Below are 27149 nucleotides of genomic sequence, written 5' to 3' on the forward strand. Positions count from 1 at the left end.
ATTAATTGTAATGTTTTATCTACATTTATTTTGTAAAATTCTGTTTGTAAACTAGTTTTTAATTTGCTAACATTAAGTTAACTATGTTACTTATCATGAAAAAAAAACAGTGAACAATTGCATTTGTATAAACTAACATTAAAGTACCCGTGAACCGGAAGTTGCGATCGTTTTTTACTTCCGTATTTTGTCGCATTTCCGAATGAAATGGAATTTCGAATGAGAAAAATAGTGGGCGTGGCTTTCGTCTTTCTCTGCGATTTGATTGGATGTATAAAACAGCCGTTGCATTTTGAAATGGAACTGGGAGCAGACAGGATGCTCCGCCCAAGCCGTCTAACATACATCATTTAAGACGGATAGTCATTACAGGAAGGAAGTGGATTTTCAGATTTTAATGAGATTATAAGGGCACATGAATTTTAAAAAGAATGACCCACATTGATATACTATTTATAATAAACGCTGCAATATTTCATGAACGAATTGTCATTTTTAATTTCACTGGGACTTTAAAGATTTATAAACGTTAAAATTGACTGAGATGTACTCGTTAGTTTGTGTAAGCTAATGCATAAACTAATGTAAATCAACGAGACCTTGTTGTAAAATGTTACCGACATTGCAAATACAAAAACATTCATGTCAATTCAACTTTTTTATAAAAAAAACTGTAAACTAATTCTAAAAATCGGGAAATTTTCTGAAGAGTATTAGAAAAAACGCAAACACAAGCATTTTTACTAAAGCGGTGTCTTGACCACTGTTGCAATTCTTACAGAACAATACCAAAAAATCCCTGCCTGCGGTTTGCGCCACAGTAGAGAAATTTCTCTGTGTGAGTTTGTGTGTGCGCTGCTTTTTTCAGTCCTGACAGCAGACACGCATAATAACACGGTTTTGTCGAATCAGATCAAAGGGTCATGCTGGGGCAGAGCCATCGCTCCCTCTCTCCCACAAGAGTGTATAATAACAAAATTATACAGCTGTCAATTCTGTCTATAATACATTGTCGTCGCTTTCTCCGGATCACTCATTTCCCCATAAACACACATCCATCAACCTAAACGCACGCTCCGGCTCTGCTTCCCGAGATAAAAAACGGCCCACGTCTATGAAAGCGGACCAAATATTCATAATTTATGTCTCTGGTGACGTTTGTTTCATTCGATGTAAATGAATCCTTGTTGAGAGCTTTTATCTGCTTTTGCAATCTTGTTTGTCTGTTTGAATGTGTTATTTTATTTATTCGAGATTTTTTTTTAAGTGTGTCAGATTTCTCATGTTCGTGTTTGATTGACAGATCAGACAGATGTATCCATTATGCACGAAGATGTTTGTCTTTTTGCTAAACCACTAAAAACCGCGTTGTCAAATGCACCGCAATGTGCTTAAAAACCCACACAGGACACCTTAGCAACCGCGTAGCAACAGCCTGACAACCACCCAAAACAAGCTAACAGTGCGATGTTTGCACGGGCAAGCAGGGGCATGCATGTTAATTAAGTGTCGTTCGTTCGTGAATGAATCATTGTTTTGAACCGGTTCTTTTCAGTGAACTGGTTGACCCGGTTCACCGACTGAATCAGTTGAAAGTGTTCGCATCTCACGTCTACGGTTTTTGTATATTTACTTATATATTAATGTAAAAAACGAAATGTGTTTACATTGTATCGTTTACATCTGTACGTTTTAATGGACACCGTTATTTATGTAATCTGAAGAAAGAGACGATTAAAGAAAATAAAAAAAATTCTCACATTAATTACTCGCCCTCATGTCATTCCAAACCTTCTTTCTTCTGCAGAACTTAAAAGAAAACCTCTAAACATTAATGACATAAATAATACAAATACTTAAAGTATAATAATAATAAATGTTTATATTTAATTACAATAAAAACATCACTGAGATGTGAAGTTCCTGTAACAGTCACCCATAACAGAGAGAAATCAGTGCAGTGTGCATGAATGATGTAACCCATCGTCACGGTAATGGAATCTCCCTCCGCAGACACAGATGGATCTGTTGCCGTGGCAGCCGTTGCCGCCCGCTGACATTCCGACCTGCCCCCGTCTGACGCCTGGCAGTGCCAAGCACTCTGCCTGCTGTCACGGAGCTCTGTGTGTGTGTGCGTGTGGTCCGGGCCTCAGGCCAGAGCGCTGCCTGACAGGGCCCCCTCGCGCAGCTCCGCTGGGAGGCCCATGAGAGGTTCGAGAATACAAGTCCCTGTGAGCGAGCTGCGGAGCAGCGGGTTCATTGTTGCCCAGCCTCGGGACAGATGGGATGACCAATGAAGGTTGAGCGCTGTGACAGAAATGATCAAAGTATCTCTTTGTGAAAGACAAATTTCAGTCCAACTCATTTTACTGAACGTGAATAGTGTTCAAAGGACAATGTATGCACAAATGGCATTTTTCATCTTCGTATCACTCGCTCTCAGCGCAGATGAGGTGTGAAGCTAAATACGCACATTAGCGATTGCTAATACCGTACTACTAATACGCCAACTACAGTAGGAGCGAGAAAGCCGACAATGTTAAAACTGAGAAAATATGGATTGACTACAAGTCAAATCTGCTCGATTGTGTTGTGGTTGCATCAACCAAAAACCAATGTGAGTTTTCTGTGTGCAGCGCGTGTTCGGCCATCATAATGACTTTACCCTCGTGGTCAGCATGCTCTATTTAATTCCCACACACGCTGTATGTATGTGTGGGTTTTGTGGGGAATTGTGTGTCGGCACACAGCTGCCCTTCTTGTTCTGTAGCATGTGTGTCTGTGTGTGTGTGCTGCTCTCTAGTTGACATTTAAAGCTTTAAACACATGGTGCTCAAACGCCATTGGACGGCAGTGCCATCAATCAGATAGGTGCCATCCAATGCCACATTTTTACACACCCATGCAGGTTAGGACTTTTTAACTTAAATAAATGGAGCTGTTTGACAATTCGAACTTATTTTAGTTTCGAAAATTACTTTCGACGGTCATGGTTGATGATGCTGGTGTAAACCGCAGCTCGAGAGCAACGCTTTGCATTGTGGGATGCGGTACGCGTTTCACTTTTTTGGACAAATTGCCGTTTTAGTAGATCATCCGAGTGTGAAAAGTAAAAATTCACTCACTGTCCACTACATGCATACTGCGGAAACAGTGCAATTTGAATGCGATTCAGTTTGTAAAACGGTTGCCGGAGTCACGAGTTCATGTCTGAACAGACTGAAGAATGCAGCACTGTGTGCGTGTAATTTTAGAAAATTAAAAATGAATAAGAGGTCAGGTTAAAGAATTTGCTTTTGTGTATGCGTGTACACTCGTGTATCATCTGTAGGTCAGTATAGCATGAATATTGGTATGGCACTTGCCAGTGGTTTACCGCAGTATGTGTGTTTGTTAGCATGTGTGTGCGTTTGTGGGCGGTAGCAGCCACACGCAAAGCTGGTATTTCCCTCGGGGAAGTTTCTGCTGCTTGTAAATCTCACGTCTTTGATTTCTTGTGCGCTCGAGGCAGAGCGCAGGAAACAGTGAAATGCTGCTGCGCTGGTTCTGTCATCGCGGAATCGCAGAGCGCCTTTATGAGGAGAAAGAAAGTTAGACAGGTGCCCTGTTGAAAAAATGTGCTGGTTTGGTATGTTTTGATGCTGGTTGTGTGCTGGTTTAAGCTGGTCAAACCAGCATCAAAACATACATAACATATGCTGATTTTTCAACAGGGTAGAGACGGACAAAATATGGACAGACAGACAGGCAGTTATACAAAAAAACTGACAGACAGACAAAGACAGGTAGACAGACAAAATATGGAGAGACAGACAGGCAGATTTCCCTTATGCTGTATCCACTGACACGGTTTCTTGTGTTTTGGGGAGATGATGGTGGTTGGGTTTCTCTCTGTTTTCAGCTACACAGGTGGATGGAAATAAGAGGATTTAACAGCGCGGGCGAGCAAAGTGTCCTGCCAGGGACACACACTCACACACACTGCAGATTCTGCCAACTGTTTATTTGTCTGCCTGTTTGCAGGAGACGCAGCACGACACACTACGATCAGCCGAGCCAAGAGCCGATGCATATCGAGACAGAGAGAATGTGTGTTCCATGCCCCCGAGTCATTCCCCTGAGCAATAAATGAGTGCCTCCTCTCTTTCCGATCATCTGGATATAAAATATATAGATGACTCAAGTATTTTCATTCGATAAAAGTTTATTCCATTACATTTTATAATGGTTTGCAAAGACTGAATAGGAATGTTTTTTTGTGTGTGTGTTTTCTTCTGCATGTTAGGCCTATAAAATTTTGACCATTATTATTTTAATTATTTTCCATTTATAAATGCAAATTTGTTCTGTGCTATTATTTAGTTTTACAGTCATCCCAATAAATCTCGAAGGGAACAATACACGTTGCAGACCGGACTCGATCCTGCGTCACCCGCACAAGCGTCTCGGAACATGCTCTGAAAAAAATAAACAGATATCCGGTTTTGTATAAATGAGATTTGTGACTCAGACAGTGGCCAGAGATACACTGTTTCCAGTAATGCTCTTCCTAAAATGAGCTGTTTGATGCGCGAAGTGCTGATTAAACGTTGTGATGCAACACAGAGACACGCAGTTGCGGGGTTGCACCCTGTGAAAAACAGCGCTCACATTAGCGCGTGAGCGCGCACAGATGTGTCGGAGCGAGTGTGAATAACGCCCAGCCTACGAGTGAGACCAACAGACTGTTAATAGTAGTTTGTGAAGAAAACGAGTGTGAAAGAAATATATAGGATGAAAAATAGATGTTTTATTTATAGAGTTAAATACATTTGGATACTTTGTATGAATCATGTGAAAGGGTTAAAAAAATCCTCTTTAATAAAGAAATACAAACTTATGGCCTATGTAAGTAACAATTTGTGTAAATAAATGGAAAAAATGTGGGTTATATAAAGCAACTTGTATACAGCGCAGACCCGAACGCGCTGACGGGAGTGCAGTTCTATTATTGGTCGCTAGGGGGAGCTGGCGCACCGCCGCTCTCCGTATCCAAGCGCGTCGCATCCCTCTCGCGCTCTCTCTCTCTAATCACGATCTCCGTATTTTCCGCTCTCTTTTATCATTCCGAGCCAACCCCCCCGTCACTTACCCTGCCCTTCTGAGAGAAGAACCCACGGCGTGTGCGATTTAAGTGTGTGTGCGGGTGCGTTAGTTTATGAGCCCGGGATCCTGTTTGTGTGTGTGCGTAAAGGTGCCGTGAAGGCCGGCTGTACTGTGGGCGAGTTACCTGCGCGAGTGATTAGAGCGCCGTAATAAACGGAGGGAGGGAGAGAGGGAGGGAGACAGCGAGAGGGTGAACGAGGGACGGGTTGAGTGGAAGAGTAATAAAGACCAAGGGAGGAGATGAAATTCCAGCTGCCTGTGAAAGCTGTTTCCTGCAGCGCTGCCACGAGATTAATGACGAGAGGAAAAGAGAGAGAGAGGGAGGGTGAGAGAGAGCGACGCCGATCAAAAGAGTGCCGAGCAAACGAGCCTACGAAAGTAGATCCAGTCTGCCGGGACGGAGTCCCGTTTAACACCGCGCATCGCGATTTATTCGTATAATCCGGTTGAAGTTCCTTTATCGCTGTAATAACGCTCTCACACTCACACTCTCTCTCTCTCACACACACACACACACACACACACACACACACACACACACACACGCACACACACACACACACACACACACAGAGATCGTTGTCGGGGCAGATCGGCCGATATTCAGAGGGCATGCAGAGACAATCTCTGTGCCAACGCGCGGTGCCTGTGCCAGGCCTCCCCCAGCTCTGCCTGTGCGCGTGCGGAAAGAATTTCGTTTCACGCGACAGTGTGCGTGTTCATCCGCACAGTTACGAAAGACCTCGCGTGCGTGCGTGCGGTTCGCTCGAGTTCAATTTACCTCATTATTTTCTCCACCTAGACCAATATGCCAGTCACAGTTAACAAATGCTAGAGCGCAGTTCTCTTTAGCCAGAACTGATCTGGTGAAATGTGTAAAAATGTGCAATTGCGTGGTCTTTATAAAGGCCTATTTGTGACAAATTTAACATATGAAAGTTAAATCACATCTTAAAAGACAGATCATCCACAAATGAACTAAAAGACACACAAGTTCAGCTCACCTGCGATGCCTGTGCCGAACGTGACAGCTGTGTTCTTTCTCACCTGCATTATTTTCAAAGATACACGTGCATCACCATCGAGACCTCATTGCTATCTCAGACGTGGATTCTAATTGGGAAAGATCGTGATTTATAATTCACGTATATTAGTAAATAAACAAAATGATACCATCACATTCACAGTGTAATAGAAGTTATGCGTCTGACTTTTATGCTAAAGGTCTTGTGAATCTATACAGTGGTTTTGGGACAAACAGAACAAAGCTATTTGCTTAAAACCTTCCCCTAAAAACACAAGGGAACACATGATGACAGCATTTCAATTTTTTCGACGAACTGTCCCTCAAACAACCCCGCCTGTAATGCTTGTCCCTTTGTTCAGCTTTTTTGACTCTCAGCCTCAGCGCCTTACTGTAAGTGTCGGCGTTCTCTCACGCGGCGCGGTCTCGCTTCTGCTTTCTATATTTACCGAGCTGGTGGCAGGCAGCGGAGAGCGCGAGGGCACGCTGGAGATGTCTGTGGGCTGTGGGATTTCTCAGGGGACGTCTTACCGTCACGCTCCACCGGCCTCAGAACAGCGACAGGGAAACCCTGACTGCGGGAGCGAGACGACAGGAAGACAACTAAAGCCGAGATGAGGAGACAGTGAGGGGACGGACGAAACTGTGTGTGTTAAGTGTGTGTGTGGCTCTGTGGGAGAGAAACAGGTGCTTCTCATACTCTTTAAATGTGTGTGTGTGTGTGCGCAACGCGGTCTGACAAGCGTGCGCTGTTTGCATGCGATTACCAGCATCTATGTGTGTGTGTGTGTGTGTGCGTGTGCCTCACGCTGAGACAGGACCATTAATCCTGCTTACTGGCCGTTGAGCTACGCAGAGCTGTGGAGAGATAAAGAGCCAAATCCCTCTCTCGTGCGCGCGCGGCTCGATGACTGACTCGAGCCGTCTGTCATCACCTGTAACAAGCAGATGCGATTTAATTCAATTCACTTCGATTCGTCTTTTAATACTATAAACGGCTCTATGATAATTGTATCGATGATGCGTTTCCTCAGCGGCTGATCCCAGACCTGATGCTCTCTGCGGCCGCGTGTGAAATCTGTACGAGCGGGGTCGGATCAAAACTGACCTGAAGTCGGGGTCGTGGGTTGGGTCACGGTTTCTGTAACAAACGCATTTGTCAATAACTGATCGATATTCTTAACTGCATCTATCTGTCTGTCTGTCTGTCTCGCGCTCTCTCGGCCCGCAGAATGCGCTATATTAATAGCTCAAGCCACCCAATTCCCAGAGCTGTGGAAGAATTCATTCTCTCCGTCTCCAGCTGGAGGGCAGACTCTCACGTATTTGGGAATTTGGCCTGTAAGTACCCTTCAGCTGGGGGATCAAAGACGTACGCTGCGCATACATCCAAGACAGGAGGAGTGTGCGTGTGTGCGTGTGTGAAGAGGTCAGGGAATGGAGATTTGCTGACGACGGCCCCCACCGTGAAGGATTAAACCGCCTCTCTCACACACACACACACACACACACACACGAATGATGGACTGAAAAAAAATCGCTTGACACACATTTTCCACACTGGGTTCAAGGGAACAAAACTGACCCGGGCCGGCTGTGAGACCTGGCTCAAGTTTATTTCCCTGCAGCTTCGTTTTTCCTTCCCACAGCCTGTTTACTACATCCGCATGTTTCCAGAACTGAAGAATGAGGTACATGACTCTTTCTTTGGAACCCAAAAGAAGATATTTTGAGAAATGTCTCGGTGGTTTTGTGCCCGTATTGGAAGTCAACGGGGTTAAATGTTGATGGTTATCAACATTCTTCAAAATATCTTCTTTTGTGTTGTGTGGAAGAACGAAAGTCCTACAGGTCGGAATGACACGCGAGTGAGTAAATGATGAAAGAATTGTCATGTTTAGGTGAACTCCCTTTAAGATGGTAGGGCCCTACTGGAGTATCCCATGCAGAACACTCATTATCTGGTCCAGGATCAGCACTATACAGACATTAAGTTTTAATAAACGTGCCGTCTGCGATAACTGACAGGTTATACGACCGCGGCGCTTTGGGAAACTGAGTCACATAACACTTGTGAGTCACGGCGCTCTTCCGCCAGCAAGGCCCATTTGATTCTCTCTCTCTCTCTTGTCCCTGCCAGATCTGACGCTTCCTTTAATTCTCTCTCACGCTCGCCTCTCTCTCTCTTTTCATCAGGTTTTCTCCAGCGCTCGTCTCCGTCGTCGCACCTATTAAAGACGCTCGGCAAATGGAATTCCTCAACATTGAGCTCAGTGCCGCTTTGATGTGACGGGAGGGGGAGGAAAGAGAGGGAGAAAAAGCCTCCAAATTGCGTGCTCGTTTTATCAAACGCGGCCTTGTATTTGCCACCGAACGGCTAAGACTCCTCAGAGTATTTCAATTAGTGCGGGAAACTGCAATTTTTTGTTTATTGGAGGCGGAGTCTGATCAAAACATTGTTCGCCGATGTCCACTGATTTTAAACATACAAGGAAACAGTCAAACCAAGGGCGGTCAATTACATTCTTATGTCTACGATATTTTGTGATTGTTCGTACAATTGATTTATTTTTTTCTATTTCTTCAAACACTTCAGACTAGACAGTTTCTTATGCGTGACATTTAAGAAATAAAGAGATGAAATAAGAAAATCATCTAGATCTACAGGGAAATAGTTAATAGATAACTACTGGGAAAAAAACTGAATCTAGCTGAGATTGATGGAGATTGAGAGGGCGGCCCATGCAGTGGGGACATCTGCCAGCCGTGTGACCTCTGCCATTTGTAACGATCAACTGTGGAAAACACGCAAACGAGAGGGCAAACACGGCCAAAATTCTCCTAAAAAAAAACACTTGGCAGGACGCGAAAGAGTGTGCGCGTGCGTGCCCGGCTTGCCAAGGTTGGCAGGGTCTTTGATTCGCTCTGACAGTCTTTGATGCCCTCCCAGTGCCCGATGCACCTTACACCCACACACACAAAGACGCACACACTCACATCCTCCTGCCCGAATCAGACGGAGCAGAACGGGGCTGACGTAACTCAGAGGAAAAGATGAGAGTGGGCCCTGGAATGTGGGATGAAACGCCGAGAAAAAAGAAACATTGTTGTCATTCACCGTTAGCGATCGGACGGAGATTTTTCCCTGGCACATTTCCCGCTGCGAGCCGCAAAACACCCGCCTGCTGAATGCAAAAGCAGTAGGAGAACGGAGATCTCCAGCAGGGAGAGACCGGCCTGTTAACGTTAGACAGGTATGGACACGTCTTTCCTGTTCTGTCTGCCTGCGTTCATTTCAACTAGCAGAGCCGCAGAACACCTCATATTATTTAAAAAAAGATGCTACAAGAAATTCTTCACAGCGATGCTATAGAAGTACCATTTTTGGTTCCCCAAAGAATCTTTTTTAGCTAAAGGTTTTTAGAAAACAAAGAGACGCAGAAATGATATACATTATATATACATTTTGCAATGCATATTTTATGATACTATGACTTTATTGCTAACCCTAAGTATCGTCATACTAACCCCAACACTTACCATCTGAATGTCCAATGTCAACCCTGTTACTATTGAAGAAAACCAAACATGTGGCCAGCACTAATATCCTAATATCCACCTGAATGTCGAATGTTGAAAATATCTTTAACAAACTTACTGATACTCTGACCATAGACTATTACAACTAAGCACATTCAATTTCTGTAAATGTAATGATATCAAATAAAATTTCTGCCTTAATTTAATTTCAAAACCTTAGACTAAACAAAAAAATCGAAATGCTGCTGGAGCAATAAGCTGAAAAAAGCTTGAGACACTTAAATTATTATCTAGAAATGAAAAAAAAAAAACCTTGACATAGCAAAACATTAAATACACAATAAAACAACAAAAGCACATATCAAAATTACCAAAATTTGAACCTAAAATGATGATAAATAAAACCTAATTCAAAATATTAATAAAACTGAAAAAACAAGACAGTAATAACTCCAACAACAAAAAAACTTCAGGCCATTTACTGTAACAAGGTCAACCACGTCGAGCCATCTGAAAACATGTTGATGTAAAACAGAACACATCAGAACATTCAGACTTCCACTGAAACACTTTTTCTGACAATCTTGACATGCTGGGGTATTCTTGTCATAAATTATGAAGAGAAACTCTGTTATTTAAAAATGCTGTTTTTATTTAGCTAAATTATTAATATAGTCATATCTTCTTCAGGGACTGCAGCTGATTTTCGACAGGACTCTGTAACTCATATCTCAGAAGTTTGCACATGTGGTTTGACTAAAAACCAAACCCACCCCGTAAACAAGGTACTGTGACCCGACCAGACCGATGCTGTCAAATTTTAAGACTGCATGCAAAATCACTCAACTTGAGTTGACCCGGACAAATAGATTCTTAGGGGCTCTGCAACAAAGATATAGTTTGTGTGTGTATGCGGAAAACAGTTTCTTTTAAAGTAAACATTAAAAATGTATTAAACTAATAATTTACCTTGCGTCATAAAATATTAAACGATAAAGATCTTTTTGACTAACAGTGTTTTGGTGCGGGACATTTACCACACTGTATTAAGTTTGATTCCTGACCTCTTTTTCCACTAACTTTCTATCAATGTCTCTCATTTCCTTTCTGATCTCTCTTGTTTTCCTTCATCTTTCTCTCTCTTGTAGACAGCGCTTTGGGCAGTACCGAATATGACAGAACCCTATCAAGAACGGCTGAGAAAGAGAGTACGTGAGGGCAAGAGGGACCTGAACTTAAACACGCACACACACACTTTGTGCAATCTATGTGTGTGCTAAGTGGGTTAGGCTTCTAAATGACAGATCATTATCATGCTAATTAAAGCGTTTTGCAGTTAAGACTTGCACAGTATTTGTGTGTTTGTGTGTCTAATTAAGGCATGTTCATCAGCGCCCAACTCATTTACGCCGGGCTGGAGCGACACACTGATTCCAGCACACGGACAATAATGAAGCTGCTAATTATTATAGCGCTTTAACATATTTAACCTTAACACAACTGGACCAACACAACCGAAATAGCAACACCACAGGAACACAACCCAAAACAGCTACACCAAATGAATACAACCCGACATAGTTAAACTTTATGAACACAACCAAACACAGCTAAACTGTGTGAACAGTCTAACACAAGCTAAACTGTCTGGACACAACCTTGCACAGCTAAACTACACAAACAAACCCAACACAGCTAAACCCCATGAGCATAGTCTGACAAACTTCAACCAACCCAACCATATCAACAGAACCCAACACTGATAAACCAGACAAACACAACCCGACACAGCTAAACTGAACAGCCTAAAACAGCTAAACCCTATGAACACAACCCAACACAGAACTCAACCCTATGAACGCAGACCACTACAGCTCTACAGTACCACAAATAACTAACTAAAAAAATAACCCAAACACAAATAACTAACTAAAGCAAATAAACACAACAAAAATGGGGTGTATGAACACAACCCAACAAAGGTAAACCACATGAACACAACCCAACTTGGCTAAACAGTATGAACAGCCCAACACAAGTAAATTGCAAGAACACAACCTAACACAGCTAAATCATGTGAACACAAACCAACACAGTTAAACCACCTGAACTCAACTCAATCATGTGAACACAGTCCAACGCGGACATAAACACTAACAACTAATTAAAACAAATAAACACAACACAGGTGAACTGTATGAACACAAGGCAACACAGCTACGCCACATGAACATTACCTAACACAGCTAAATCACATGAACACAAGCCAACACAGCTAAACCATCTAAATTCAACTCAACCCTATGAACACAGTCTGATGTATCTAAAACAAACTACAAGCAACACAAATAACAAACTAAAACAAATAGCAAGCAAAAACACAAATGACTAACTAAAACAAAAACACAGCTGAACTGTATGAACCCAACCCAACACAGCTAAACCCCATTGACACAACCAGACACAGCTACTGTATGAACACAACTCAACTAATCTAAACCACACAAACTAACATACCGTATAAATCATATGATCACAACACAGCTAAACCCCATAAAAATAACCCAACACAGCTGAACTGTATGAACAGCCCAACACAGAAAAACAGTAGAACACAACCCGACACAAATAACTGTATATACACAACCAAACACAGGTAAACCACATAAACACAACCCAACCCTACACAACACCACCACCACACAGCTCAACCCAACACAACACATTGCAGCCTCGCAGATGTTGACCTCCGACCTCTCTTTAGGTCAGATAACAGTACCACTATTAAACTCCCTCGAGTCTCTGCAAAAAGAAAAAGGAGATAGCAAAGCACAATTTGTAGCCATTAGTTTGACAAAGATTCAGACATGATAATGATTGATGAATCGGATTATAATCAACTAATCGATTTTCTGATTTCAATTCATCTGATTTCAAATCAGACCCCCAAAACACCTGTATCTGTGGTAATGAGGGTGAAACTGATCTCAGACCAGCACCTTTAACCCGAGAGGCTTCGAGCGTGTGATCCCCGTTGACTCGGTAATGCTGTAGAGGACATGGTGTTAGCTCAGTTCAATGAAGCGCTTCCTCATGCTAATGCTAGCGGTTGGAGCGAGAGAGGTTTAATTAGCGACTTAGTATTGATCAGCACTGAGGGTACCTGTGCTGACAGTGCACAGTGTGAGTGTGTGAGCGAGTCAGTACAAGGAATGTAATTAAGAAATTCAGAAACCACGAGGGGGGAGGTCACTTGAAATCGGGATCCTTTGGCAGACTGTGTGTGTGTGTTTGTGTGTGTGTGTGTGTATACTGGTGTTCACTTTTCAGAGAAAATAGGCATTTATAATGAAGCATTTACATGAGCAAAGTAGCATATTTTGGTAGTCCAAAGTATACTGCGATAGTAATGAGTAATGATTGTTGGGTCAAAAAGAGATGAACCCAACCGTTGGGTTGTAAATTAACCTATGTTGGGTTGTTTTTATCCTATTTGTTGGGTCGAATATAAACATGTTCTGGGTTGTGCCTTTTTGACCAGTATTTTTAAGAGTGGTTCTCAGATTCCTGACATTAAAAGGTACTAAAATGTGTGTTTTTAATTATAAAATTGTATTATAATGGTATTTGCATACATAAACGTAAGAATGCCATATAAATGTTATTTTCTGTAAGTGTACCATCCTATACCATGGGTATTCACATGAAGCGTGTTTGGTTGGAGACGTTTATATGCTCCAAAAAGTGAGCTGAAAAGAAATCTCTCTCGGAGTCCTTTGAATTCAATAGCAGAGAGAGAGAGAGAGAGAGAGAGAGAGGAAACCATGGAAACCAGAGGTTTCAGATAAATAGCTGAAGTATGTCCCTATGCGTGTGTTCATGACCTGCACTCTGTCATGCCTGCTATCTATACTTGTGACAACGCCGTGTGTGTGTGCTGAACTTAAATTTATGGCAGTTACACAGGTTTTATGAGTGAATATAACCATGAACTGCAACCCACAATATGGCAAAATATCGACTAAATAAGAGAATTGACAATTTTGGTTTCCAAACATCTCTCTGCTTCCAATCAATCACCTCAAAACTAATAGACTGAGTTCGGCACAAACTCATTTCAAGTGAACCTATATTTAATTTAGTCAACCAGAACAGATCTGTGTCACAAGCACTGACGGCAGGAGGTGGAGCCACCGGAAGCGATCGCGCCGCCATCTTGGTATGCCTAACTGACAGAGAGCGCCATTGACTTACAGTCAAAATGACAATCTAAACTAACCCGTTCATAAGCTTATTAGAGGCGCAATAAGTTTTTAGTTCACAAGTGTGTTTAAATAATTGTTACTTCTGATGTTTTTCCGATGTTTATGTTTGGGCAGAATAGCGACGTATAGAAATCAATGTATCTAGGTCAGTGTGTTTTGTACACTGTTGTAATGGCACATGTGTAAATGTTTAGAAATAAAGCTTTGTGACTTAAAGAACATATCTAATAAGACCGGAAAAATAATTAAATAATTAACCATTTACATGCTTAAGATATTTGCATTGTAAGAATGTACCGTGAGATTTTAGATATAAACCGGGGACTTTAAGTTACTGTTTTATCATTTACATGTGATAACTCCCTATTAATTTAATAGAACGTTTGGGCACACCAACATGGCGGCGCGGTAGCGTCATGAGCAATCCAGTCATTTATCAGTGGTCACAACACGACTGATGAACCGAATATTGACATTGCGGTATGCTGTTTGTGTATCTGTGATTATTGCTAATGCAGCAAAACCCGCAGCGGGACGCCCGTCTCTCTGCTGTCTGTCTCCGGCTTAATTGTTGATCTTTAATTCGGTTAAATTCAGGACAAAGACCCTGCCGATCCATTCTGCTCTCTCGCTCCATCATTATTCTCAGCCTTTTTTCACGATCCTTTTGCGGCTTAATTGGTGGACGGCAACGCGGCTTAATGGAAGCAGACTGCTGAAAGCTTTTCAACGCTCACAATTCATCTCCCTCGCTCTATTTTTCTCGAACGCGCATTGGAAAGTTTTCTCACTGTCAAGCGGACACAAGTCGGTAGATTCTTACAGTACGCGAAACTCACGAACTTTCTCATAAAATCTGTCATGAAGATGTGAGGGTCCTGTTTGACATCAGAAACTCTTTGCTTTTAGAAAAGTATTCTGTTTCCGAGACCAAAAAAGTGATATATTATTTAAATTAGTATGGTGTTATTGGGTAAGTTGGGTTGAGGTACTAGCATTAAACATATTTTATCATAGTAATTTTACAGCAATAATCGAGACTGTACAAATTGCTGTACTACAGTCACACAAATCATCTATTGAGAATAAATGAGAAATAATGATAAAAACACATTACATGAATTTGGAGAGGAAATCCAGAGTGATAAAAATGTCCCATAAAAAATCATTAATTCAATATAATTCAATTAATTCGTTAATTCAATATCATATAAAATCGTCTTCATTTTCTTTATGCTTTCTTATTTTTATTTCAAAAGTGAAATGTGACCCACACATGTCCTTTACAGTTTATGTGAGGTTTGCCGTTCTGTTGTTTTTGTCACAAACACACACAAAAAACACACACACATACACTCACACACACACACACGCACACACAGTATAACAGATAGCCGTGCGCTTTATAAACGAAGGCCTCCTGCAGTCTCAGCTCTCCGCATAGACGCTGACAAATAGATGCCTTTCTTGAAAAGCTGCGCGGAACGTGTGTGTGCGTGTTTGCTGCAGTGAGGTGAAGAGTGGGAGGGATAGAAGAGAGAGAGAGAGAGAGAGAGAGAGAGCTGGAGTGGGTCGTAATAGGTGTAATTTGAGCGAGAGAGACAGAGACGAAATAAAGAGCGCAACGATTAGGAGAGGAAGACGGGGGTTATCCAGAGAATCAGAAATAGAAAAATGGCAGAACGCACAGCCGTCTGAAAGGTTTGGCAAGAACTGAATGTAATAAGAGAGAGAGAGAGAGAGAGAGAGAGAGAGAGAGAGAGAATTTAAAGGTGAAGTGAGTCACTGCCGACTCTAGAAGCACCAAACAAAAATCACAACTCTTTTCAAACAGGTTTCTTAAACGTTCCAGCGTGTCTGAGGGTCCTTCTGTTCACCGAGGTCTTACATTTGTTGCCAATCGACCAAAATGCTAAACAAGCAATGAAATTAAAAGTTTCTCTCAGATTTATTGTGGCATATTCACGCTTATAAAAATTAGGATTCTTATGTTCTGGAGTTCTTTGAATAGTGTGTAATTTTTTGGAGGATCCATTGACAGAAATGCAATATAATATACATAACTATGTCTTCAGAGGTGTATAAAGACCTTACATGATGAAGCGTTACGTTTTTAATACCTTAGAACGAGCTATTTCTATCTACATACACCGCGGGTCCCCTTACATGGAAATGTTGTTTCTACAGTAGCCCTAAACGGACAAACTGCTCTACAGAGCGCGTTTCGTAAATACGTCATCTCCTTCAGCAAAGAAGCGGAAATGTGTCTTAGTCCTGTGCCGTAGTGCTTCGAAAGCTTGCACTGGACCTTTAAACGTAGAAAATAATTTATCACACCAAAACAAACATTTTAGTCTTTTTACAGTAACATGAACTTGTCCAACTGTCCTTGACGACGTGACAAAGCTTGCATGGCCATACAATGTCAATGTGTGTGTGTGTGTGTGTGGCTGGTGAGGTTGAACCTCCCAATGTGAGGTATTAACCTGATAACATGTCTGGACCATCCCCACGGCAACAGAAGCGGCTGTCCCTTTTCCATCTCTGGCATGCTGACCTTTACAATGACCTACCCGAGAGAGAGAGCGAGAGAGCGAGAGAGAGAGATAAATACACACCTGCCCATAGTTATAGTCCTGCATCTGCAGCCTTCAAAGCTATAGTGATGCACAGGTGTGTGTGTGTTAGTGTGGCACCTGCATTCATGTGTACATGAAAGGAATTTGATTGTAGATTTACATCAAACAGGCCTGTCTGAGCTGACCACACACACACACACACACACACACACACTAACACACACCTCTCTTTACTCCATTTGTGTGTTCAGGGTTAAAGCTTATTAAGATGTTCGATGTGTGTGTGTGTGCGTTTGGTATGTGTGTGGGTAGTGAAATATCTCCTAACTCTTGTGAAAACGGTTGCAACAGGGCTAATCTCAGACGGCACACCCACGGCCCGTTCAGCCTGATGCATATCGCACGCAAAAGCGGCAAGAGATTTCTCAAAGCGCCGCGGTCAATTCTGATTGGCTGGCTTTTCGCGATTTCCGTGAGTCAAGACGCGCGGGTTTCTATCAGTCCGCTGGAAGCCAAATTGCGATCACGGGCTGCTAATGAGCACATCTGAAGATCAACCGGTCGCTGTTGCCAAAGTTTCGTCAAAGTTTGCATCAGCAAATCTTTGGAAGGTATTCAAAGGTTTGTTTTGAGTCAATGAGCACAATTTACACCTGCTAATAACAATTCTTACAGAAAAATCACACTGGTTACCTGTAACTTTTATAGTTAAAAATGTGCGATTCAAAACGGTTCGCTTACGATAATAATTTATAATATGAGCTGTTAAGTACAATTTTGCGCAAAGATGTAAAAAAAAAAAAATGTAACCTGCAATTTTATGTTTTAAACAGAGGGCGATAGAGAGGCAAAAGTTCAGATTTAAGTTTTAATAAAGTAGCTTTAGGAATTGAAAATTGAAAAAAAAACGTATTTTGTTCAAAGCTCATTCTATAACTGAAGTAGTAGGGATGTAACAATATATACGATATGATAATACCTCTGTATAAAGTCCACGGTACGATATTTATTGCAATATTACAAATGATGACCTGGAAACGTGCCATAAGCATCCTATTGTCTTTATCCTCTAATCATAACTGTTGGTTAGAGGTATGAGTTATAGTATGAGATGGGTCAAATGACCTAAAAATTCCTTTTACATTTGCTATTGCGATAACACTATATCGATAATATTGTTACATCCCTATAAAGTAGCATGATTTTTTTCTACTATGGAAGTACTATATATAAAACCACCCTTGTCCAATTTTGTCGATTTACACAAATTTGAACATTTTGGTCACCCCATTTAGGCTGATAGATGGTATGACATCACCCACATAAAAAACAGCTGCCGGGGGCGTTACCAAGTTGACAGTCGAGTGACTTGCCAAAAGGGATTTTATTGATTTCACACCCTCAAAACGCACCTTATCTGTCATTTAAGCGCTTCGGCTGGTACGAGAAGGCCAGAACCCCCCTAAACCAATGCTACGCAGGAAGCAGCGAGCGATTATTCCCGGCTGCCTCATTTCCAAGTCCGATTTCTCAGAATGGAGCATTTGAGCGACGCCAAGCGAAAGGTCCGCCGCCACCCCCCCTCCTCTCTGCCGCAGGAAGTCGGGTGTGTAGAGAGCATCCTGCAGTCGATAGGGTTATCGATCCCACTCGGGTTTGGTAAAGTGACAGATAAAGCTACGAGTGGAATGACAGGGCGAGAAAAATCATTTAACCCCGCGGGGGGAGAAGAAGCGGCGCGGTTAATGACGGCGTACGCCGAGGGTTTATCTTCACGGTAAGATAGCGGGTGCGCAAACACGGCCGTCGTGCGGAGGAGAGGGGGAAGAAAAGAGAGATAAGGGGAGAGAGAGATAGACAGAGAGACGTGCCTCATTTTCTAAGAAGTGATTTAAATAATGAGCGAGTGTAATTTTCTCTCTCTCCTTCTCCCTCGTCCGCGGTGGCGGCTCTCTAATTGCTCGGGCTGAATGTAGAGCGAGCGCGCAGCCTGTGATCTGAAGCTCCTGCTCTCACGTAATCACACGCGCTTTACTCCGTCCTTCCTTTTAGCTCCTTTATGTTTTCGTTTCTCTTTTTTCTCATTTTTTTTCTCGCAGTCTCCAGGCGTTTTCCATGAATAGAATAGAATAACGGGCCTGAAACTTTTCGCTTCATTATTAACAACCGAGCAGAAAATCTTGACTCAACTTCAGGAGGTCAAAAAAAAAACTATATGAGCCGATTTTTAAAAGGTTTGCGATTTTTTTCAACCCTGTTACCAAAATACTGGAAGTGTCTAAATACTTAAAATTAACATTACCTAGATTTTCCAGTAACACCATATATAGCTTTTTACCGTCCAATCAAATCCTACATAAATAGAATATTATTGACATAACAACAATATTCACATCTGAATATTCTATTGGGACTATTTAGATTCGCATTCAGTTTCACAGTTTTAGTTTTTCCACCTGAAAAGAAAGACATACATGAAGTAAAGAAAAAACTAATAAAAGCATTTTCAAAAATATGATACTCACCAAATAATAATGTCCACTGGAACCCATATTTTTGCTAGTAACTTTAAAAAGTCCACACGGTAAATGTATCTCATGTTGTTGGGAAGCACAATCCAGTGTTCAAGCACTTTAAAATGATCTGCAACATAAGAAAAGAGAAAGCAGTAAATGTTTGCATTCATCTCGAGTCAGTAAAAAGCCAAACCAGACGCTCAAACTACTTAAGACGTCATTGTATGGATGAGTGTGTGTGCGTGCGTGTGTCCGGGGCACGAGTGCGACTCCTGAGTGGCAAATACAATAATTGTATGTTACGCTGGCGCAAAGCAATCAGACATGAATGAAGAAATTAATTGGCCGATCTCTGGAGTTTAAAACACTCCCTCCATCCCCGACACACACACACACATACGCTCTAATAAGCCATGGCTGACAGCCCCTCCTGTGAACATTAGCGGGCAGAGGATCAGAGAGGGGCATTATGGGAGATGAAAGAGGTGCAGAGGATGCTGCAGAGGTTGCCGGGGTGTATTACGCCCTGCGAACCTGCCAGGCTGGAGCGGAAAGAAACACACACGCACGCACACGCATGTTAGCGAAGCTATCTTTATGAGGACATACATTGACGCAATGCAATCTCTAGCCCGTTACCCTAACCATCAGAACTACATGCCTGACCCTAACCCTTACCCTAAACCTAATTATAACCTAAACCCTAAAACCAAGTCTTCACCCTCAAATAGGCCTTTAAAGGGGTCTCTGGAAGTGAGGACCGGCCAAAATGTCCTCACTTTACTCTCCTTGTCCTCACACCGCTGGTCTACAACTCAAACCGGTCCTCACAAATATAGATGTACAAGTACACACACAGGATGCACATAGCAACATTTAAGAAAATGTTAGATATGCTAACCTTAACTTAATTTATTTACAGTTTCTGCTAAATAAATAATATAATGTAATGTAAAAAAATGAAATATGTAATGTTAAACATTTGGCTTATAAGAAACGCAACTATTTAAGAACTTTTATGTTTGTAGACATAAATAATTCGAACAGAACAGCTACGCACATGCAACCATGTATACAGTTTTGTTTTTGCGCTGACGTTAACAAACTATGATCAACTATATATACGTTTATTGTTGTATTTGTGGTTTGCGAATCCTGTTAATGATAACAGCCCCTCCTGTGTTAAGTAGCGAATAAAAAGCGTAAATGTGAAAATGTAACCATACAAAAGATTTAATAAAAAATTTAGACAGGACCACCACACGTCAATAATTGTGTTACGCGTTCTCATATACAGGGTTTGCTAACTACAAATAAACATACTAACAATAAATATACATATAGTTGACCACAGTTTACTATATGTTACCATCAACGTAACAGAAACTTATAAGTAGTGAATAAAAATAGTTTGAAATGTTCTGTTTATGCATTAAACGTAAACAGGATTTGCTAACTACAAATAGATGTATGACTAACAAAAGTACATATACAGTAGTTGATTATAGTTTGTTACCGTCAGCTTAACCAAAAACTTGCAAATGCAAAAAAGCGTAAATGTAAAAATCTAACTATATGTGGGCTTTTATATTTGTCATACAAATAAATAAATAAATAAAACACCTTCACGCACTTTTAGATACTATAATAATTTCCAATATGCACTACCTAATAGGCCGGTCCAAGCATTCAAGCACCCGAGTGACAAGATGATGACTCATATTCAATTTTCCCTCTAATTGCCCCCACAGCTGCCCCACCCCCCTCAGCCTCCATGGCACTACTGTTGCCATAACAGGCTGTTTAATAAACGCACCTTTTCCCCAGGGGTTGCGCGTGCGTGTGTGGTTCTCAGAGGCGGTATTTAGAGGTGACAGGTCATGCAAACGGTTTGTGTTTCTTGAGACGCGGGGCTTGTCTTTGACGCATGGCTCACTCATGCATGCATAACGCACGCGCGCGCACGCACGTAGCAGCGTGAAGTGGGAATGACACTTTGTGACTTTAAACGCAGATCTGAGACCAGGTGTTCCGTGCTCTACGCTTTTATGATTCCCCGCTTTCATCCTAGATGGAAGAAGAGATAGACGGTGGGGGGTGTACGTGGGGAGGCAGATGGACAGGAACGGCGCATCCGCGCGTCAGCGGCGGATCGCATTGTCTGCGCGCTGAAATTACCGGCACTGCCTATCTCAAAAACATCCCAGCGGGAAACGGCTCTCGGCACAGCCTGCGAGCGAAACACAGAGAAAGTAGCAAAGATATGAAAAGCAGTTCCGTTCCCTGAAAGAACATTCTGAAAAGAGCATTTGCGTGACTTCATTAGTTTCTGGCGCAACAAGAAGGAACGGTGCGCATTTGTTTACGAGCGAGAGACCTTTTCAGATGTTTAGCTAGCGTGCGCGAACGCGGAATCTCAATTAGCGAGAGGGTCTCTGGCTCCGAACGAGACATCAGGCCTCACGCACGTGCTGAATCGATCAATTAATTAGCCGGCGGTGCGGCGATCCGCATGAGGTCTTCAATCAAATGCACGCGCACACACGCTCGCAAGAAACGGCGTGGTGGGACGAAGCGGCAATCTCTCTCTCTCCTCTCTGTGCAGCACAAGGGCCCCCCGGACGGCATATTATTCATCCGACAGACAAGCGAGCGGGAGAGCGCAATAAAAGCACGTCTTCACAGGCGCGCGCTGACTCAGGAGCTGCATATATCAAAATAAGAGGAAAAAAGCGGAATTATCCGGTGTGCTGCCGAGAACGTGGAAGGAATACAAATACCACACACGCACGCACACACGCTCAATCTTCGACACGCTGCTTTTGCGTCTGAAGCCTCTCTCTCTCGCGCACTCTCGACTTCCTTGTAGACTGGGAGCAATTTCCTGCCCTGATTGGTCAGATTACATGCATTAGACAACTGAAGTATTTAAATCGCAATAAAATAACAGGAAGAGTGCCGAGACGTGGGAAGATCAGCACACGCTGTCTCTCGCTCGGCTGCGGTCTTGCGCTTTCGGTGCCACACACACATGCACGCGGTGGAAAATTAATTCAGGCACTGAAGGGGAGCGCTGTCTGTGAATACTAATGCCAGCGTGCTGAAAGACCCCGGCAGCGCATCGCGCGCACATGCACTCACACAACTCCAGCGCTGTGTATGCGTTAGACAGGTGAAGTGTGTGTGTGTGTTTTGAGGAAAGTGTGTAAGATATTTAAAGCATGCGTGTGTGTTTTAGTCAATGTGAGTCTTTGAATGACAGGTGAAGTGTGTGTGTGTGTGTGTGTGTTATATAGGCAAAGTGTGCAAGACATTTGAAATGTGTGTGTGTGTGAATTTGTTAGTTGTATAAAATATTAAAAGTGTGTGTGTGTTTGTTACATTTATCGCACGCGTGTGTGTTTGGAAGATAAAAGTGTGAGTGTGTGCGGTCATTAGACAGGTGTATGCATGTGATTGTCAGGTTAAGTGACGTGTTTCCTGCATGTCTGTGTGTGAATTGTGTACGTCTTCATATGTTTGTGTTAAACGTGTATATGAGTCAGACTTTGTGTGTGTGTGTGTGTTTGCTCTTAACTGCTCTTTAATACCCCTCAGTCTCGCGCTCTTTAACAAGCCTCTAACGATCCGCACGTCATTATAGCTCCGCTGTTCCGCTCCCATTAATGTTTACCGGCCACACACACACACACACACACACACACACACACACGGCTCATCTGCATGGTAAAGGTCACCCGGCTGCCGATGTAATTGGCCTCTGTCGCTCGGAGCTACGCGACGAAACAAACGCATGTCAGATGCGCGGGAGTCGCCCGTCTTTCTGCTGTTTGTTTCCGCTGCCGTCGGGTTGTTGAGTGTATCTGTAAACACAAAACAGTAGCGAGTGAATTATGGATGCAATCTGAACTGTAAATAATTTAGATCATAAAATGATTTTTGTCGTCTGTGTAGTGGGTGTGGATTCTGATTTTTGCGTGCGGTCTGGTCAGGTGTGTATAAAAAAACGGCTCTAAAAACATCGATGATAAATATTCAGGTGCAACTTCTCAATGTTATTCATGACCGCAACCAATAATTTAAAATACCAAAGAAAAAAGCTTGGTAACTTTTGCCTCTCTATCGCCATCTCTGTTTGAAAGATATAATTGCAGATTGCTGTACGTATCTTTTTATGCGCTTAATCCCAAATTTTACCCAAAAGCTCAATTTATAAATCATTATCATACGCTTACTGTTGTGAACAGAGTAAGGTAAGTGTATTTTTTGCTAAAAACAAGTTAAGGATTGCAGCTTTAATACAGAATATCGTTTTAACAGAGAAAACTATATTAACACAAGAATATCTTTGAACTAAAACCTAATTTATTTTGTGGCGCTGTTACACAGACAAGGATTCATAACACAACGCTGTTGTTAATTACTCAAATTGGCATTTAATAGTAATTGCTCAAATACTGTAATGAAATAAATGGGCAGATAAATATTCAATGACACACAGATGCAATGATTGTATCTTGTACTCTGTGTGTGACAACGCATAGGCAGTTCAGATGGGTTACGTGCTATATCTCTCTTATCTACAGAGAGACCACATTTCCACCAGTAAATCGTAGTTATTAAGAGTCAGTTACATATCATCCACGAGACCGGACAAACGCCAGAAAGGCCTCAAGCAATCGCAGTGGAGAATCTTGATCTCATGTTATGAATCCGCAGCAATGACTCTGATTTGAAACCTGAGTCGGTGAGTCATTTTGAACTGGGGGATTTTCATTTTAATTAATGATGAGTCATAATATTCACAGTAATTGATAAACATATTCTGCTCAAATTAAAGCTGTCATCCTCAATTTTTACCACCTTGAATTTTGTTTTAAAAAACAAAGTTGTGTTCGTCTAACTTTTCGAGGACTTTTTAAAAGTTGGATCTTGGAAAAGTTGTGTGTGTATATTAGCATACGAAGGGTATAAACACAAACACATACATGCACACACAAACACACACACACACACACACACACACACACACACACACACACACACACACACACACACAGAGGAAGTAGGCCATTGTTGTGCTGTGACTCGAGGGAAAATCTCCCTCTACACCTGAAGGTAAACTCTCTCTCCCCTCACTCTCTCATCTTCATCTCCTCCCCTTCAAACCATCCTACCTGTCCACAACCTACCTTCCTCCTCCTCCATCTCTCTTTATCTCAGATTCTTCCTGAAAATCTGCCCCATCACACGTCCTCCGTGCTCTAGATCCATCTTGTACTTGAGACAGTCTTTCATTTCGCTAACTGCATCTTTACCCCTCCTCTCTCCTTGATACGAGGCCGACAGGGTAAGCGTGACGTGCATTGGCAGCGTTCGCTGGCTGCCTCGCGCACACAGACATGCGTTGAGCGTGACGTGCGCTGGCAGTATTTGCAAGCTGCCACGCCGCTTATCGGAGCTGTCAATCACGGGCTGGTGACAGTGCCTGGCAGGCAGCGCCACGGGGAGCCCGGCACGCAAACACACACGAGCGCTTGTTCCCGGCTGATCAGCGCTGGATGTTCCCTGCTGACACACACACATACACGTATATGTTTCACATGCACTACATCGTACATACGATTCGTGTACGCATAACGAAATTGGCTTTTTAACAAAACTACACATAAACATATGTTTAGTTTAAATACGCATATATAGACAAAGATGCTAAGTTAAAAAGTAAAAAATAAATATAGGTTAAAAATAGCTTTTAAGTGAAAATTGCTTACGCTCACATATTTAAAAGACGCTTAAATAGAAATGAACTTGGAAATGAAGAGACATGACTGCCAACTTGTTATAGGAACCGACAATAAACATACTATTTATAATAAATACTAAATATACTAAATACTATATAAACTAAATTTAAAGTATTTCTTTCAAAGTTGCATAATAGTACTTTTTGTCTTAGTGTGTTAGTTCAGCCTGATCTCACTAGAATTCAAAACTATTTTACGAAATGGCTAATTTGTATAAATTCGTGCGAATCGTACAAAACGTATGATTGTTAGAAAAAAGCAATGCTGAAGCCCCGCCCCTAAACCTCACTGGCGCTAGAGTAGCTTGTACAAATTAGGTAATGTACCTTGTAACATATTTACAAATTATTGCGAGACAGTGTTGGTTAGTTTTGTTATGACTGCTAAACATAACAAACAGACACAAAAATATTGTGTGGTGCTGCACGTTACACCAGAGAAAACTTTGAGTAAACGCATGTATCTAAATGTTCAAGTCTTGGTCGCTCCGCTTAACTTGAGACACTTATTTATATGAAAACGTCTCAGGCGGGTCTTTCTGGTATCTCTTATGTTTTAACTAAATGGGTTTAAAGCGGACGGCAGACTTTGTTTTGACAGTTTCGCTGTCAAACTTCAGTTCTGGAAAAAAGGTATTGAAACCACAGACCTGTGAAACTAACCAGGTCGGCCTGTTTTCTGTGGGTATGCACATGCATGCACAGACGACTTTAAGCATCCTTTTCTGTTTTCTCACCTGAGAACATAAGTTAAAGTTATTTTACTACGGTACACATTTTAAACCGAAAACTATTTATTTGATAAACCTGTGAAAGTAAATTCTGCATTGGCCTTTTAATCTTGATGGTTTCCAACCAGGAACAAGTAAAGTGAGAGCAGGGGATGGGATGGGAGACTATTTATCAAATAAATGTAAAACTAAACTAATTCGCTCTCAATTTAATCAACAAAATCTATTCGCACTTCAAACCGAAAGCATTCAGCATTTGAGTTTTCCTCTGAAGAGCCACTTGTTTCTCAAACCAACATAAGACAAAACATGTCACAAGTCTTGATTTAATCCACTAGAAGCCACAAGACACAAACACATTTTTAATCCTAAACATTCCTGACATTTCACTAAAAAAGAGTGGAAAACTGTTCTGGAACAATTTTCACAGTATCGTTGATTTGCCGCAGTTCAAACTTGCCTGCAGTTCCTCGCTGATCTTTTCATCCCTCACCGTCCATCATTTCTCGGACCTCATCAATCCTTCCTGTCTTTTCCCTCTGATGGAAATCTCCGTCGATGAGACACGGATTCCATGGAGGTTTTTTTCCTCCAGCCGCTGCTAGTGTTTCCCAGGCCAACACACACACACCACACACACAGCGGAGCTTCCTCTCCCCAACCCACAGTCGCCTACGTTCTGCCAGCAGACCTGCCGTGTCCATGATGTCATTATTTCCCCCAGCGCGCGGCCGTATGTTCGCGAGCGTGTGGCTGTTTATCGGAAAATTCCTGTCTGGGGCTTTCACGAAGCGTCTGAGTTGACCGTGGTCTCGACGCACGTGCACGTGTGTGTCATTTAAGATTCTTATTCTATCGTTGGTGGGCAAACAAGTTCTAGGCAAACATGAGAATTTCGCTAAATTCTAAGTTTCAGGAGAGTTTTAAATTGTTATTCTGCCGAGTTGGATATCATTGCCTTGCTATACATTTGTATTTTGTTGAAGTGTGTATACATCTGTGTGCTTTGTCATTTCCATTAAACATGTTAATGAGACATGACACATTTTTAGCCAAACACATTTAAAAAGAAAATGGACTGTTGTTTATCCTCCCCACAAACCAAAACCGGCTCTATGTTTACAAAAACGTCTAACAGCACAGGGTTCGACTGAAATCGAATATTCCGCCGAGATTTCCGCAAGCGTTTTGGATTGAAATTCTGCGCCGAAATCTCTGCCAGCATCCGTCGCCTCGCCGTTCTGTTGTATCTGAGTCAAGCCGCAATTGTTCAGGACGTTCCAAGCTGCTATGTGTGTGTGTGTGTGTGCTGTCATCTGGTGAGTAATAGCAGTACTGGGTCTCTAAATCTCAACGGACCGCTGCACTGTGGAACAGCGTAGCGGGCGGCCACCAGAGACGGGGTCTGAACACACGCACACACGCGCTGAATATTAATGCATGTGTGTGTGTGTGTGTGCGCTCTGGAGAGCGTCAGCCCCCCGTGGCTTTGACTGGCAGGCGAGAGTGTTGCGAGCGTTTAGCCCCGCTGGATTCATGCGTG

General features: G+C 42.2%; 1 long non-coding RNA gene across 4 annotated transcripts; it reads right to left on the minus strand.

Annotated features, from left to right (window-relative positions):
* Window positions 1-1774: 1774 nt before the first annotated feature.
* Window positions 1775-25607, minus strand: LOC130548296 (uncharacterized). Of its 4 annotated transcripts, XR_008962003.1 has the most exons (5): window positions 22807-22928; window positions 19079-19196; window positions 16461-16543; window positions 6150-6258; window positions 1775-4457 (listed from the first exon to the last, which is right to left on the minus strand). It is a non-coding gene; the product is annotated as an uncharacterized LOC130548296 (long non-coding RNA). The 4 variants fall into 4 exon arrangements; XR_008962006.1 differs by lacking the exon at window positions 22807-22928 and adding an exon at window positions 25526-25607 and having other exon boundaries at window positions 1775-6258; XR_008962004.1 differs by having other exon boundaries at window positions 1775-6258.
* Between the last annotated feature and the right edge of the window lie 1542 nt (window positions 25608-27149).

The sequence above is a fragment of the Triplophysa rosa genome, linkage group LG25 (assembly GCF_024868665.1).
Source record: "Triplophysa rosa linkage group LG25, Trosa_1v2, whole genome shotgun sequence".
In the NCBI taxonomy this organism is placed as follows: domain Eukaryota; kingdom Metazoa; phylum Chordata; class Actinopteri; order Cypriniformes; family Nemacheilidae; genus Triplophysa; species Triplophysa rosa.